General features: G+C 42.2%; 1 protein-coding gene across 19 annotated transcripts in view; it reads left to right on the top strand.

The window, feature by feature from the left end:
* The window catches only part of TTLL10 (tubulin tyrosine ligase like 10), a 307,814-nt gene that overhangs the window by 107,767 nt on the left and 184,728 nt on the right, over positions 1-15,319 (top strand). Inside the window, exon 1 of one of the 19 annotated variants that reach the window (XM_029578084.1) lies at positions 10,757-10,931. The exons of the other annotated variants lie outside the window; for them this stretch is intronic. The gene's annotated coding sequence lies outside the window, so the exon portion shown is untranslated. Of the gene's footprint in view, positions 1-10,756; positions 10,932-15,319 lie in introns of those variants that run through there. 19 annotated transcript variants of the gene reach the window in all.

Here is a 15,319-nt window from a genome sequence, read left to right as displayed (position 1 = left end):
CCGTCTCTTCTCCATGCTGAACAGCCCTAACCTCTTCAGCCTTTCCTCATAGGGGAGCTGTTCCATCCCCTTTATCATTTTGGTTGCCCTTCTCTGGACCTTCTCCATTGCAATTATATCTTTTTTGAGATGTGGCGACCAGAATTGTACACAGTATTCAAGGTGCTGTTGTTGCTGTGGCTAGTCTGGTCAGTGAATACTGCAGGCATTCAGAGTCTTGACTATAAATAGCAGTTTATATGAGGGACCCAGCAGGGGTAAATGACTAACCAGTGGCTACCCTCTTAGTCTTGCCTTTCACAGGACACTGCCAGGACAGTGGAGATATGCAGGAGGAGAGAATGGGAGGAAGAGGAGGTGGTAAAAGAGGAGAACATGCCAACACACGCTTGAGCACTTCAAAAAGAAATCTGCCTGCGTTTCCTGGTAATAGATTACCACAGGATAAAGGTCCTTACTGTCGTTGTATTGTTAGTGCAGTCAGGGATGCCAAATAGTAGTCTGAGCCTCAAAAACATCTATGAGATCACCACTTGTTTTGGTTTGAGTGCAAATCTCTTTTCTATCAGTTTTGGGGCCCAAGCAGTCCATGTGGTGGAGCCACAGAGTGGTGATAGGGGACTGGTCAGAAGCTGATGCCCTTCCGAGTCAGGATAACCAGATAACCCTTCCAGGCTCCCTTCTCTCCCCAGTCACTTCTTTCATACAGCTCTTTGAAGACAGCCAGTTTGTTAAAAACTGTTTTGTGTGGTTCTGGAACTTTCTGTTCTCCTTTCAGCTCCTCTGCTGGTGTTTCCCCTCAGCATTAACCCCTATGTTCCAGGTTTACCAGGAAGAAGCGAGAGTGAAAGACAGGCATCGTTTTTCATGATCACACAATTTAGTTTTCTTTCAGGAGTGTTTAGTGTACCCATGCTAAATCTTATTGCATCACTTCTTAGGTGGCATTTTAACATGCGTATTACATTTTTACCAATTTAAATGTTAATAAACCTTTTTAACAAGGCTCTAGGGCATTAGGCTCATTTTATATATATATATATATATATATATATATGCCCACAGACACCCACACAGGTTTCTGGGAGTTACCAGAGGCACATTAGAGGAGCTGCTTTCCTCACTGTTGTATAGAAAGGGAATGGGATCATATTTCTGTTATTTAGCAGATGAGGAGCTGGAGTTACTCTTTATCAGGTTGTGCATACAACCCTCCTCTTCCCCCGCACATCATTAGAACTAAAGGCTCACTTATTTTTACCTTTTCTTTAAAAAATTGTAGGATAATATTGCAGGAAAAGCTTGACACGTTCTGTATTTAGCTCTGCTTTGCCATGCAATCGTTTAAATAAAGGCTCGTACAGGTTCCCTTCACCTGCATGGAGGATAGGTACAGTCAGTGGTGGGGACTCATGTGCAGCTACGTTAGGCAACGTAAACGATTCTGAGGGTAGCTTTCAAAGAACTGTGCTTATATACGGCCAAGCAGGGATCTGCAACAGTATTTTATAACCTGCATGTGTGCTTATGCGCAAATAGCTGCAATGCATTGAAAGCACATATTTTTCCTACCTGTTTTAAAAACATAGGTGTGAATATTTTATATGCAGAGAAATCAGAACGTGCTCATGGACAGCCCTTTTTATGTGTGGAAATCAGTGTATTGTAATAGATGTGTGTGCAGTGAAATCACTGGTCTGCCAAAACCTCTACCAGTTCGCCCAGTCCTTTTCCAGGTCATCAAAACTCTCCTAGATTTTCACTCCCAGGTTCAGCCAGACCTCCCATCCAATTAATAATAAACAATAGATGAGTCTAAAATCAATTGTGCAAGTTAATTAGCAGGGGTAAGATTGTGCGAATAAGCTGACAGATGTACATGCGCAAGTCTCTTGGAAAATAGCAACTTGCACACAAGAACACCCCTAGATTTCTCCTTTAGTTTGCACATAAATGTGCATGTGAAACCAAAATATGTTTTTAAAATAGCATATGCATGAGCACACGATGTGGATATGCTAATTTTACACATGTAAATGATTTGGAAATCCATCCCTCTGTCTCCACCAATGTAATCCTACTGAAACAATGAGGAAAAGCATGTCTTTGTCAACATGGAGCTGACAAATACGCGGGACTTCAATTGTACGACTTTACCCCAAACCTCTAGTATCTGGAGCCCAGAGTTTCCAGCCAGCTTCATGACAAAGCCAACCTGTCAGCCAATCAAACTGCCGCTGTACTTAACGGGTAGCAAAAAGCAATTGTTTTAGCCTGAGGAATTGCATCAGCTCCTGAATGCTCATCAAATGTATTCAGTTAGTCCAACCAAAAAGGATCACTTTATATAATTTGTTTTGTTTGTGGACCTTTACTGCCACACATCCAATTGAGTTTAGAACTTGCCTCACTGCTGTGACCTTTGCTAACTGTTGTTTTGCATTTTGCTTCCTATAATCCCCCCAACTCACGAGTCGTGCTATATTCCTTGGCGAAGGGACATGGGTTCTACTTGTATTCCAAGCCCAGTAGAAGGCTGCCCTTGGGATGGTTAGCAGGAATTATTGCCTAAGCAATAGCACCAGAGACTATGAAAGAAGTGGGAATGAGAATAGAAGATGAGAAATGTATATATTGCATTGTTCAATTTTCCCCCTATTCCAGCTCCAAGTTAATTTTCCCTGTTTTATTGTAACTTTCTCACACACGGTATTGATACACTGTATTTAAAGTTTCACAGTTTATTGGGAATATACGTTACGCTATGCTTTACACACATTGTTAATTGTAAACCGGGTTGATGTGATATCTGTCATGAAACTCGGTATAACAAAAATAATAAATAAATAAATAAATAAATAAATAAGATCTGAATATTTATTTATTTATATATTTAAAGGTTTTTATATACCGAGGTATGGCTGGATGCCTTCACCCCGGTTTACATATACAACAACCAATTACATTTGACAGTAAGCATTTAGTGGTGCTTACTGTCAAATGTAATTGGTTGTTGTATATGTAATTGGCCAAACAGAATACATAGCTGCATTCTGTTTGGCCAAACAAGCTATAAGATATCCAAGGCTGGTGATAAAGGACACTTCAACTATGACAGCATGAAACATTGTTTATATATTGTTCATTCTTCTCTTCACCCTTTCTCCCTGGATTTCAACATTCATGGCTCATATAGCATGATTAGTTCTTCACCACTCCTTCTCCTGCTGATAAGAAACCAACCCAACACACAGTGCACCTATGACCTTACACTTCAGCATTGAGCAGTAAAGGTGTTTGATTGCTTGTAATCCTCCCCTCCAGCTTAGGTTCTTCTTCAGCGGAGCTTCTCTGTCTGCCACCCCCTGCTCATTTTGCCATGGTTACCTTCCTGACCCAACAGGCAGGTCCTGGACTTGAACCCTGATCTCTATGATCTGGTGTGTGTGCTTTCTTTTGCAAGCTGAGCCCAACACCAGCCTATAGCTTAGCCCTTTTTAACAGGATGTATGAGGCTCTTCACTGTTAATATAGCAAATGCATAAATTAATTCAAATATTGTGCACCCTTCACAAAGAACTGAGAGCCAGCTTGAGAACAGAGCTTTTTAAACAGAAATTTTGAGAGTGGGTCACTCTTTCTATTCCTCCAAGTTGCCATGGAGAGGCTTGAAATGCAAGGTCTGTCTGCTCGGGATAAACCACGCATATTCTTACTTATGGGGCACAACTTCTTCCGGTCCTCTGACCATTACTTTTGTGAATAATTGCTCTGTTTAAAGATACCATCAGCATATCTGCTGGGCTGACTTTATGGTCACTGTGCTTTACATTTTGTGGTGATTGTGATAAACCTGAGAGGTTCTAATTCCCAGAGACCCTCCACTCCCTGCAGCCAAAGAGAGGATGTGAATCTCTGTGTAGGCAAGGCTTCATTCTTAGATAGTCCCTGCCCTCACTGATCTGAAATACGAAGGGGCTCCTTGCATGCAGTGTGCCTCCCTTGTACATCCAAGAAAATGACTTGCTCCGTCTTTTCTTCTGTGTTACACCTGTGATTTTTATCCTTGCTGTTATTCGTCTGGATAAGGAATGAAAATGGGAAGAGCGGATTTTCAGAGTGACTTGGGTATAGAAAACCCTGTTCTCTGCATGTAAGCAGTGCTTTGAAAATCACATGAAACCTGATTTTTTTCCTGCACTCCCAGTAGGGCTCCGGGAGCAGGCTGGGAAGTCTGAACATTTTCAAAAGTGGGCCTATGCACACAAGTCGGCTTTAAAAATTCAGGCTAAAGTCTGCACGTAAACAGGCTTTGCCTGTGACCAGCGTCATTATTAACCGAGAAACCAAACCCTGTTGCTGAGAGAAGTAAAGTAAAAGGCCGTTCTGTCCCATAGCCCGAGCTAGGATACAACAGGTAGAAGCCAAGTAGTTTCTTAGTCCAGAGCATGAAAACCTTGCAGGAACCTGATCCTGAGAGGTCACGGAGCCCTGGGGATATGCCTCGCCTCACCCAGGGAAACAAAAGAGTTTCTTTCCTGCCTTTCCCGCTGCCCGTGCTTGGAGCCTTAAGAAGCATTCCTAATCAGAGACACCTTTCTCTGTATTTTTGTCACCTTTCCTTAATCGTCCTGTTTCCTGGAGAGCAAAGGCTGTTGGTGGAAGAGGAGCTCTGAAGATTGCACAGGCCTGGAGATGCTGCCCGGTTTAATGTTAGAAAGTATTTGACAGGCTGATGGATAATCAGAAGAAAGTTGCAGTTCTGAGCGCAGCTGCCAGTGACGCTGTGTCACTGTCATTGTCCCCTGGCAATGGCTGCCTGTGCAGCATCCAGCATGGCCTTTTCTTAGGGTGTCCCCTTCTCTCCTCACACAGCTCCGTCAGGGGCCTGCATAAGAAACTCGTGATGATGGCAAGGACAGGTCTCTTCATGGAAAACCTCAGGGATCAAACAGGCTTCTAAAATCATTTTCGGGTTAGACTTTAGAAATTACACTCCATGTCTTGGATTGTTTGATGCACAGTTTGAGAATGAAAGCCTGCTGGGTTGGGATTTCAGCTTTCTGGTAGGAAATTCAGACAGAACCGTTTGAGATGAGAGTTGCCCTGACTGCAAAGGACACACCTTTGTTTTACTAGTCCCATAATTAAGGCACATGCAGCTTGCTCTGTAATTTTCCGAGACCAGCATGTTTTCCTTTAAATAATCCTCTCCTGGTTACCTTGGCAACCCCACCATGGACTTTTGGACGAGTCTTTAAACAGAGTGGCAAGAAAACGAAATGGCTAGATTAATAAACAATGTTATGTCAACTGTGTTAACTCATGGAGGAGAGCTCCCTAGGCAAGTATTCTGTCTTTTGGATCTGAGCCGATGAAAAGTGCTGTTCTGGAACTCTTAATGGTGAAGCGCTGAGAAATCCTGTAAAAGCACAAGTCAAACCTTTTTGGAAATATTCACCAAGTCAGACTAAGTCTTATCGGAAACAAATGGAGAATGAGTGGGCTGTCTTAGTAGAAATCCAGACTGTTATCTGGTACGCAGCTCTTCTTAGTAGAATCTTAATAACAAACTAATCCTTTCTCAGGAGGGCATGAGAGAGGGCTTCATACGTAAAGTGTTTTTACGAGCTATTCAAGCAGACCAACGTAACCAGTCATAATTTGCCACAGTGCCTAAATGCTTGCTCCTAGGTCTACATATGTTGTTACTCATTGGTTCACTTTAGCAAGGATCTAAGAACATAAGATATGCCATACCAGGTCAGACTAAGGGTCCATCAAGCCCAGCATCCTGTTTCCAACAGAGGCCAATCCAGGCCACAAGAACCTGGCAAGTACCCAAACATTAAATAAGTAGACCCCAAGCTACTAATCCTGCTCTAGGAATTTATCCAGACTTTTTTTTTAAACCCAGCAACACTAACTGCCGTAACCATATCCTCTGGCAGTGAAGTCTAGAGCTTAATTATGCGTTGAGTGAAAAATAATTTTCTCCAATTTGTTTTAAATGAGCTACTTGCTAACTTCATGGAGTGCCCCCTAGTCCTTGCATTAAGTTTTAAACAGTTTATTTGCATTCAGTGGTTATCTTCTTCTTAACCTTAAAATGTAGGCATTAACTACTCTTTATTTTAGTAAAAAATATGTGGTGTCACTGAAGCCTTAAGGAGCCGCATATGACTACCAAGCCACAGGCTTGTCTGTCTGGTGCTAGTAGACCTTCTCTTTCATCATCGGTTAACCAGCTTATCCACAAAGCTAACTAACAACGCTGTCCAAAGCTATGAGCTCTAGTACAGTCTGAGGGAGGCAGTGCAGAATTATGTCCGATTTCTCTTGTTTCTTAGCAGCTCCTTGCTGAGAATAAGCTCTGTCCTTGGGGGTTTGCTGCAAGTTGCTCTAATTATCAGGCTGCCTTCTCCTTTCATTATGTGCCTCTTCCTGGGGAACAGCAACCTGTTTTCTTAACAGCAAAGAATAAACATTTCTATGTCTGTGTTTTATTTCAGTAATATCGGAGGCACTGAAACTTCAGCTTAAAGGGGTTTAAAGATGGGGTTATTTTAGGCATTATCACCTCTACCCTGGTGTGTTGTTTGATGCTAAATTTTGCTGTTATGGCAAAACAGCACTTTTTTAGCGAGACCCACTTTTTGTGTTGTAAAAAGCTCTGAATCCTTTCCCTCCTAGCCAAGCACATAGCAAATGTTTTAAAAAGGTTGTAAATCAAATAATATGCATTTTGTCCTTCAAAAAATGTTAGAACATCTTCGGTAGACTGTTAATATGAGCTGCCTTTACATTTTGAATAAATGACCCTAACATCAAGCAAAACATCTCTCCTTCTGTCTGTCTCGTGGCTTAAAAATGATTGTCTTCCTAAGATTTCTCTAATCTAAAGGTACAGAAAGAGTTGGAAATCTGAACATGGGTTGTTTTCGTTTTAAGCCGCAGGGCTTAGTGGATGTAGGAGCAGAATGCTACCATTTTGTAAAGCAGTGAGTGAGCAGGTGGTGAGTAAAATCCTTGCTGAGAAACGGTCACTGTTTATTACTCTGAGACACCTTACATTAAGTAGTAAGATCCTTACAAACATGGGATGAGGGACGTGTCCAGTATGGTGCGCACAATCTTCCAAACTGTGAACAACTCTTCATTTGCTGAGTTGACGTCATACATTGCAGAATTTGAAACCAGAGAATTAGGAAGAGAATCAAAGAGAGGGGAAGAATTTAGTAATCCTGGGGTTGGGTGTGATATAGTTAGATTTCTACATGTGTGTGATGTTCATACCTGGTGAGTGGGGGCGGGAAGGAGGAAGAATTTTTCATTCTCCGTTTCTTACCCTTCCTGTGCTAATGCTTGCTAAGGGATGAGTCCATTCAAATGAACATCTCCATGCTGGAGCGGTATTTGCTGTGCAGTGCTCTAATAGTTATCTGATCAAAGATAAAAAGAAGGGGAAAAGTCACCTTTTTAACATCTACCAGTTCCTTCCAGGTAAGGACAGACTTGGAAATGGTTTCCTAATAGAACTGTTTGCGCAGAGATTATGTCCCCAGCACTAGCTTGCTGTCTTATATGGGCCATTTGTGCCTTTTTGGCCATCATTTCTGCCTTACTGTGTTTGATATGACTTAAAAACCTGTTGAACTGTGTAGAACGCTGACCGTGAATCTGCATTTTCATGTTTTGCGGAGGAATTGTACTTCACCATTGGTAGAGGCGGGTCAACTGGAATATCTTGAACAAGGGCCATTCTCACGAAAAGTAAGCCTGCATCAGGTAAATCTTGCTTCGCTGCTGGCCTATCCCAGTTCAGGAAGACACACCTGTTCATGGCTAGAGGCAAGGAGATTGGTCTACGGTGAAGAATGCACCTGCGCAGGGAGGGGTAGGGAGCTACATGTAAGCCGAGCCCATAGACACACTCGCTCTCTTTTCGTTTTCCAGCTTAAACAGGCGGCATCGCTCTGGGGCTCTCAAGAAGAAGAAGACCTTCACCGCTCGCTGACTTTGTGTTTTCACCCCATCCTCTCTCTTTCAGTCCATTTTCGTTAAAAGAAATCCCAGTTTTTTCTTTCATTTTTTTTCTCTCCAACCACTTCCTTGAGAAGCCGTTCATAAAGCGTTCCTGTTTTGTCCAGATGTGGGGAAGATCTGAGGATAAGACGAAGAGAAAGTCATTGCATTCCAGTCATGCATCCACCTATTTTTTCCCCTTCCCTCTCTTTGAAGGGTAATGGTTTCCGTTTGGGACCGAGTTTATCTGCATCCAGCACTGAGGTTCCATAAATACAGGTTATTTCATGAATCTGCAAAACATAGTTTCCAGGTATTGTCGTGTTCCTGTAGCCTTGGTGGAAAATACAAATAGAACAATGATTGGTATTGACTCGTAACGATTTCAGAAAAGATTTGCTTTAGTTTAAATTTTCTTTTGGAGAGAAAATCCTGTTTTCAGTTGTTAAGGAAGTAAAGTGAAATTGTATCAGGTTTCTGTCTGTTTCATATTGGGGGGGGGGGGGGGGGGGGGGTGATGAGGGAAGAGAGCAGATGAATGAAAACCTTCAATCTATAACCAGTCAAACCAGTTAGGGAAAGCACAGCACATGCAGCCATACAAATTTCAATAGGAGGAACAAAAGATACAAAACTCGGTTACACGGATATGGATCACAAAAGGGGAGGGAGGATTTCACGTTTAAGCTATAATTTCAGACAAATGTAAGAAAGAAAGAAAGCCGGCTTGTATTTGCATCTTCCACTTGCCTGAGTTGGCATCATAGAGACTCTTTCCATTCATCTTAAGATATTCTTAAATAATAAGAAATAGTGTCCAACTCTATCCAGGCAAGAAATGCTGCAGATAGTATTCAGGTGCTTCAGTTGTTACCTTAACAGTGTAGGGGGAATGAAATCATTTTTGTAAAGTTCAGGTCAGCTTTGATTCTGTAGAAGGCAGAGAAGACATGTCTAATTATGCTACATCTTACATCTCCTTGGCTTCTCGGCATAGCAAAACAAGCTTTATTGTTTCTGTCTCTGCATAGCACACTCATGTGCCAACCTAGGACTTGTCTTTACTTGTACCGAAGTCAGAAAAACCCCAAATCTAGTCGCTCTGATTTGTAGTGGAAGGCTGTCTGCTGCTGAAGCAAAATGGAGGCATGCTGCCTTCACCATTTCCGCAGTCTCTGTGCAGGTCAGTGGTGAGTTGGGAGGATGAAGGCTTTCCTGGCCTGCCCATGGCAACAGCCTGAAGACACTTGGACATGATACGTGAGGGGTCTGTGGGGTCCAGGGAGAGGGCGCGCACTGTCGTACAAGCCGTTTCTTTCCAAGCACTGCAAGAACAATAGGATAGGGAGGAAACTGGACACCAAAAGTTTGCTGATTTACTTTCTCTACCCCTCAGTACAACTTTTCTGGAAGGTTCTAAGGCTGAGGATCACTGAAACTGGAGTAGAATTGCTTTTTCAGTGCAGGCTTAGATTCTGTAGATTTAGATTTTGCTTAATGGTCAACTGGAGGGACATGGAAAAGGGTTTGGGAAAGCAGACAGGTGTCATCTAATCAGTTTAACAAATTAATGGCGTTACCCTGTACCTGGGTCTGACTGAGCTCCAAAAATGAATTTTAAACAGGCCTAGACTTCATACGGCAAAACGGGAGTTAAAATTAAACTAAAACTCTAAAATATGATGAAATCGAAGCATTTTGTAAAAGGTAAAAGTCATATTTATATGTAACACATTATTCTCTCTAACTGAGATTTTCATTTATACGCATCCACTTATTTTCGATGTTTACGTTAAAAAGCTAAGATGATTTTCAAACAATATTTTCTTACATTAAAAAAAAAAAAGGAATGTTAATATAAAATGTACAAAAAGTGGCAGATTGAGAATACTAGTGTTTTAATATGTTATATATATATATGTGCACTTACATATGTTTAAGTAATTGAATTAATGCAAATCACATTTTAATTGTGTTTACTGCTTGATATTTTTTAGTATAACAAGCTACTTGATTTTCTTATTGTTTCAAATTAAAACAGACTTTACATTATTTTAAAGATACACATATATATATTTTATGCCCAGTTATAATGGAAACCAGTCCTTTTTATGTCTCCTAGTTTAGAAAACTAGTGTTTTTTGGAATTGCAGATTTTCTAGATGACATTCACAGCTTGTGCATAAAGGGGAAACTGGTGAAAGATAAGGTGTGAGAAATATATTTGAAAATACAACTCATTGAAATATTTTGTGGAGGTTGAGCAAATCGTCTTGCTTTTTTTCAGAGAAATGTTAGATCTGACTATATCTCTTGTAGCGCTGCAGTGACCTGACACCATAACCAGATCCACACTGTAAGCCAGCTGTGGCATTCCAGGTGTGCACTGCCTGAAAGTGTCCCAGAGAAATAAAGCCTGCATGGACTCCTGGGCACCGAAAGGCTTATCAATGAAGCCTTTAGATAAAGGCTAAGGTTTCAGAGCCTTTGTTCTGTGCATAGCCCCTGACTATTGATTAAGGCTGCCCTGTAGGTTAACTGGCAGGTTAGTTTTTCACACTGGAGTCGCATTCCTCTCCTTGCTGTAGACCTGGGTCCGGCTTGGAGAGCAGGTGGAGATTTGCAGGTAATACAGGTAGTGCAACTAATTACTGCTCTTGCAAAGGAGGAGGGCTTAGGAAACTTTCTGCGTTTCTTCCTCTCTTTATTCAGTCCTTTCTCAAGGCCTGCGCATTGGCAATAATGGTGATGATTAACTAAATGAGAAGTGTAACCTGGGTTACCATGAGGCCAGTTTTAGATTTCACGGGTACCAAGTGTCCAGAGAAAGCATTGTATTGAAGGTTTGGCAAGCTGAGATGTATTAATCTATATTTCTTAGCATTCTTTTCTTCTGTTTCGCCAAGGTAAGGTTACACGTCCTTTCTCTGTCCTTCCTCGGTGCCCCTCCCTCTCTCCCCTTTGCCTTTGTGCGTTTCTGTTGCTTTTCCTGAAGCCGCAGGAAATTCTTCTAAGATTTCTTTGCTAGCGACTGAAGGTACCATCTTGGAAATTGTATTTTAAAACTTGTTAGTTGGTTCTTTTCCTTTTAAAGTATCGGAGCCTGTAGTTTTCATTTGAAATCTCTTCACCCTGCAGCTTCGGCGCACTTTATCACTTGCGTAGTTTAGACTCTGAAGTTGGTGCTGCTTATATTTGCTGGGCCTTGATTGTGTCAGCTTGGAAAAGGAGATTAAACCAGAAGTTTTCTGATGGTGGGGAAGAAAGAGGCTGCTCTGGAATTTTTGCATTTGGACAAAAAATAAATGCACTTTTCTGCTGAACGGGGCAGAAACTGGCAATGAAGTTTGCTGCAGTTTTAGCAGTTAGGGTTGTGTTCCTTGCTGTACAATCTCCGTGCACATAACCCGGGAGGAAAGGAAGGTCTGTGACTCCAAGTTTACACGAGTGAGAGGGGGATGCAAGCATGGGCAGTAATGGGCAGGATTTTCTGTGTTTCTTTCACTCGTTGACCTCACTTGCTGCGACTCTGAACTGCAGCCTGTGTATTTTAGGAGCGGATAGAAGACGGATGTGTTGGGCATTTACTCACATAATAAGGTATTATTGAGTTATTTTCTCAGGGAGCAGCAAGCTGGGCTTACAAGCTCCTGCTGACAACTTCTCTTTAAAACTAAAATAGTTATTAAAGCCAGAGAAAGCTGAAATGTAAAAAACATTAGATCTTACAATTCAAAAACCTGGCAGTCCCTGTTAGGTAAGAGAGTATGAAAATGAAGTTTCTATTGAAAGCAACTACAGATAATAAAAGCCAGAAGAAGGGTTGATTTCTTTTCCAGATATCCACATTGGGAAAACCCCATACAAGATGCTGTTTAATAATGAGAGAAGCTTCTTGTTAATCAAATGGTGGTTGTGCTATTAAGGCTCTTAAAGACCTTTTTTTTGCTAATACCTCACAAAAGGCTGCTGCTGACTGAGAGAAGGGACTCTTCATAGGGCTTGCACTCACAATGAGTGGGTCCAGGGAAGTCATTTGCCCCATTGAGTAGTCAGTCTTATTAATTTACAGGTGATCTCAAATATAGGATTTTATGTATATTGAAATGCCTGAATATGAAGCACTTGTAAGTGAACTGGGCCTCTAGTTACAAAGGCCACCTATTGCATGCATCAGATTATTTGCATCCATGCTGCTTCCCTAACAGGTGGAATCTGCTCATGAAAATCTGTTACGCATGGATCAGCTTCCATTAACATTATTTTCTATAATTGTTATTTGAACTGGTTTGTTTTCCTGCATGGGTTTGTATTTTTATTGGATAATGAGTTTGACAATGAGAGTTTTGTTCTCTACATTCTTTTAATCCTTTCTACAGCAACTAGGAATATGTTTGTTGCTTTTGAAGTGGGAAGAGGTCCTTGGGCAGGAGAAGGCACTAATGTTTGAATCGGCCCCATCAGTGGGCCAGGCCCCAGTTTTCATATCAGCTTCTTCCTCAGATGCTGCTGAATTCTGAATTGTAATTATTATCCTAGAAGAGGAGATTGGAGCCTTCAGAACAGGCCTGGGCCTTCACTGGTTCCTTCAGGAGATCTGCAGTTTAGTGCTTTTATCCTTTAATGTTAATCAGAACGCTAAATCTGTAAGCAAGGTATCCCTGAGGAATGGGAAGTATTGCAATGGGAGTAGCAGAAAGGATAAGAACCAAAACTTCTTGAGGCTGCTTTGGCCCTGGCATTGCGGATCATCTCGGAATTACCAGTTCCTCTCCTCCCTAATGTGATCTGAACTTATTTCCAATTTTTTGTATTTTTTATTCCATTTCTGGCACTTCGAAGTGGATTACATTCAGGTGTTGTGGGCGTTTTCCTGTCCTCAGAGGGCCCACAATATAAGGGGGTTCTTTTGGCCCTGGGTCTGTTCTTGAGACAACAGAGGTGAAAGTGACTTGCCCAAGGACACAAGGATCAGCAGTGGGATTTGAGCCCTGGCTTCCCTGGTTCACGGGCTACGCCGCCATTCCTTAAGAAAGACAGAAACGGCTCCTTTCCCTCTTGGATGGGTAACCATATTATTTTCTTCTCAGGCAAAACATTTGCCTGTAGTGCATAGCTAGGCCAAGGCCCATCTATTCAGGACTGCAGTTCCTAAAACCATTGGAGGTCGTTTTTAAAGCATTACTCGTGTAAAACTTAGCATAAATGTGCACAAGTAGCCTGTACTCAGGCAATCGCTATTTTATAAAAGTCGAATTGCATGCATGCTTTGTGTTTTGTGTGCGCATATACGCGTGTAAAAAATGGGCAGTCTGGGGCGTTTTGGGACTATTTTCAAAGACAACTTCCTTGCGTCATTTCACACCTGCTAATTCTCTTGTGTAACTGATATCAGACTTGTTTGTTGCGTGACTGGGTGGGAGCTCTGGGTGAACGGAGGAGTTCAGGCTAAGCCAGCAGGGTCTTGATGATCTGGAGACGGGTTGTGCGAGCCGGTGCAGTAACCAGTAAACTGGTTAATTTCAGAAACGCGTGTACGTTTTAAAATATGCCGACTCGTGCACGTAAATTGGGTTTTACGCGAGTTAGTCCTACTTTATTTTTGCACATAAAATAGGTAGGAAAGGGACGTGTGTTCGGCGCATTGAAATACACGCTTCTCTGCGCATGTTCTATAACGCGAGCGTTGATGCCGGCGCACGGAGTTGTTGGAAAGTTATCCTTGTTTAGTCCAATGGAAACTAGTGCCAACTGGACTCCTATTTTGGATTCGGACCTTAGGGCACCTTTAGCAGTTTTGTACTGTGTTTGATCTGTTTGGTAATTAGACTGCTGAGAAGATAAAGGAGATTAATTGAAAACCATAGAAGCCGAGATATTTGGGGATTTATACCCATACGTCCTTTCGATGTGGTATCAGGCTCTTACACACATTTATTGGACTTGGAAATCCCAAAGTGAAATATCAGTTTCTTTGTGTAATTTCTGAAATGTTTATTCCTGAGGTCCCCTTGGGACATTAAGCATAAGAATGGGACCCTCTGACAGAAAAGGTGACTCAAAGCTGCAGAGAAGGTGAGACAATGTCCATCTCATCTTCAGATGTAGATAATTCCAAACTAGGACTGGTGATGGATAAATAATTGGCCTCCTCACTCTGGGGCTGGGGAATCTATAAATATACTTTCAAATCGCGATTAGCGTCCTGATAACTGGTTTCCTTTATTACACCATGATGCTGCCTAAAGTCTGTTCACGCTGGACCATTGCTGTAAGCCTTGTTATGGCGGCATTCAAATGGCAAGATGATAAATGCATGACTGGCTGGCTTGGCCTTGCACGTTGCAAGGTTTTAGTTAATGTAAAGAGCTCTCGCTGCTATCGGGCTGTGTCAGACAGATGTCGGCTCTCTGTGAGTTATTGATTCTAGTAAAATCCCCATCGTTGCGGCCAGACCGATTGGAACAAGCTTGCAGGCGCATTTTCACTCTTGACAGGTACACGTAGCCAGGAGGAGCCCTCGGGTCTTCACACCCTGGTGCACAAAGCAGAAGCACCCACACTAAAAACACAAAATGGGGGAGGCGGGAAGCTGAGAAAAGGGAGGTGCTTCTCGCTCAGCCTGCGTGACCTGCCGGGGCTTTGTTGCTTTCTCTTTGCCCTACCCGTTAAATGTATCTTTGGGACTCCTGTTCCAATGCAAGGAACGTTAACGGGTGAATCAGTAAAAGCGAGAAGCTTGCACCCTAGATCAGACTGTGCCGCAGGGCAGCTGTGGGGACCAGCATTCTTCTGTCGCTTTTTCATTCCATCTCAACAGCTGTTTTCCCTTTCTTCGGCTTTTACAAAATACTGGGCACTTCCAAAGCTGCTCGTAGCAGCAGCTTTATATCTTTTCTTAATATTCTTTACTATCTTCCACATACTCCCTTTCCCTCCTGACCCAGTGTTTTTTCAAAAACAAACAAACCAACCCTGGAGGCCATTTTGCAGCTTTCGGACCTTGTCAGCGAAGAAAATGGTGAGGGCTTGGCTTCCCAGTCAGCTTGTGCGTCAGCACTGCCTGTCAGCATGTCAGCGAGAGAGGATCCGCACGGGCCTGAGCTTCTCAGCACCTTTCTCTTCAGAGCAGACTTTGGGAGCACTGTTAGGGACCTCTGTTTTCAGGTTTTAATTTGATTTTTCTGGGAATGTATTAGTGTTAAGTACAACACTCAGAGGGAGAAAAATCAGTGGGAAAAATGAAGCTTTTTTTCCTATTTATTTTGTTATGATAATTCCCGGGGAAAATATA

Source organism: Rhinatrema bivittatum, chromosome 15 (genome assembly GCF_901001135.1).
Source record: "Rhinatrema bivittatum chromosome 15, aRhiBiv1.1, whole genome shotgun sequence".
NCBI lineage: Eukaryota > Metazoa > Chordata > Amphibia > Gymnophiona > Rhinatrematidae > Rhinatrema > Rhinatrema bivittatum.
This window is presented reverse-complemented; position numbering and strand designations above follow the sequence as displayed.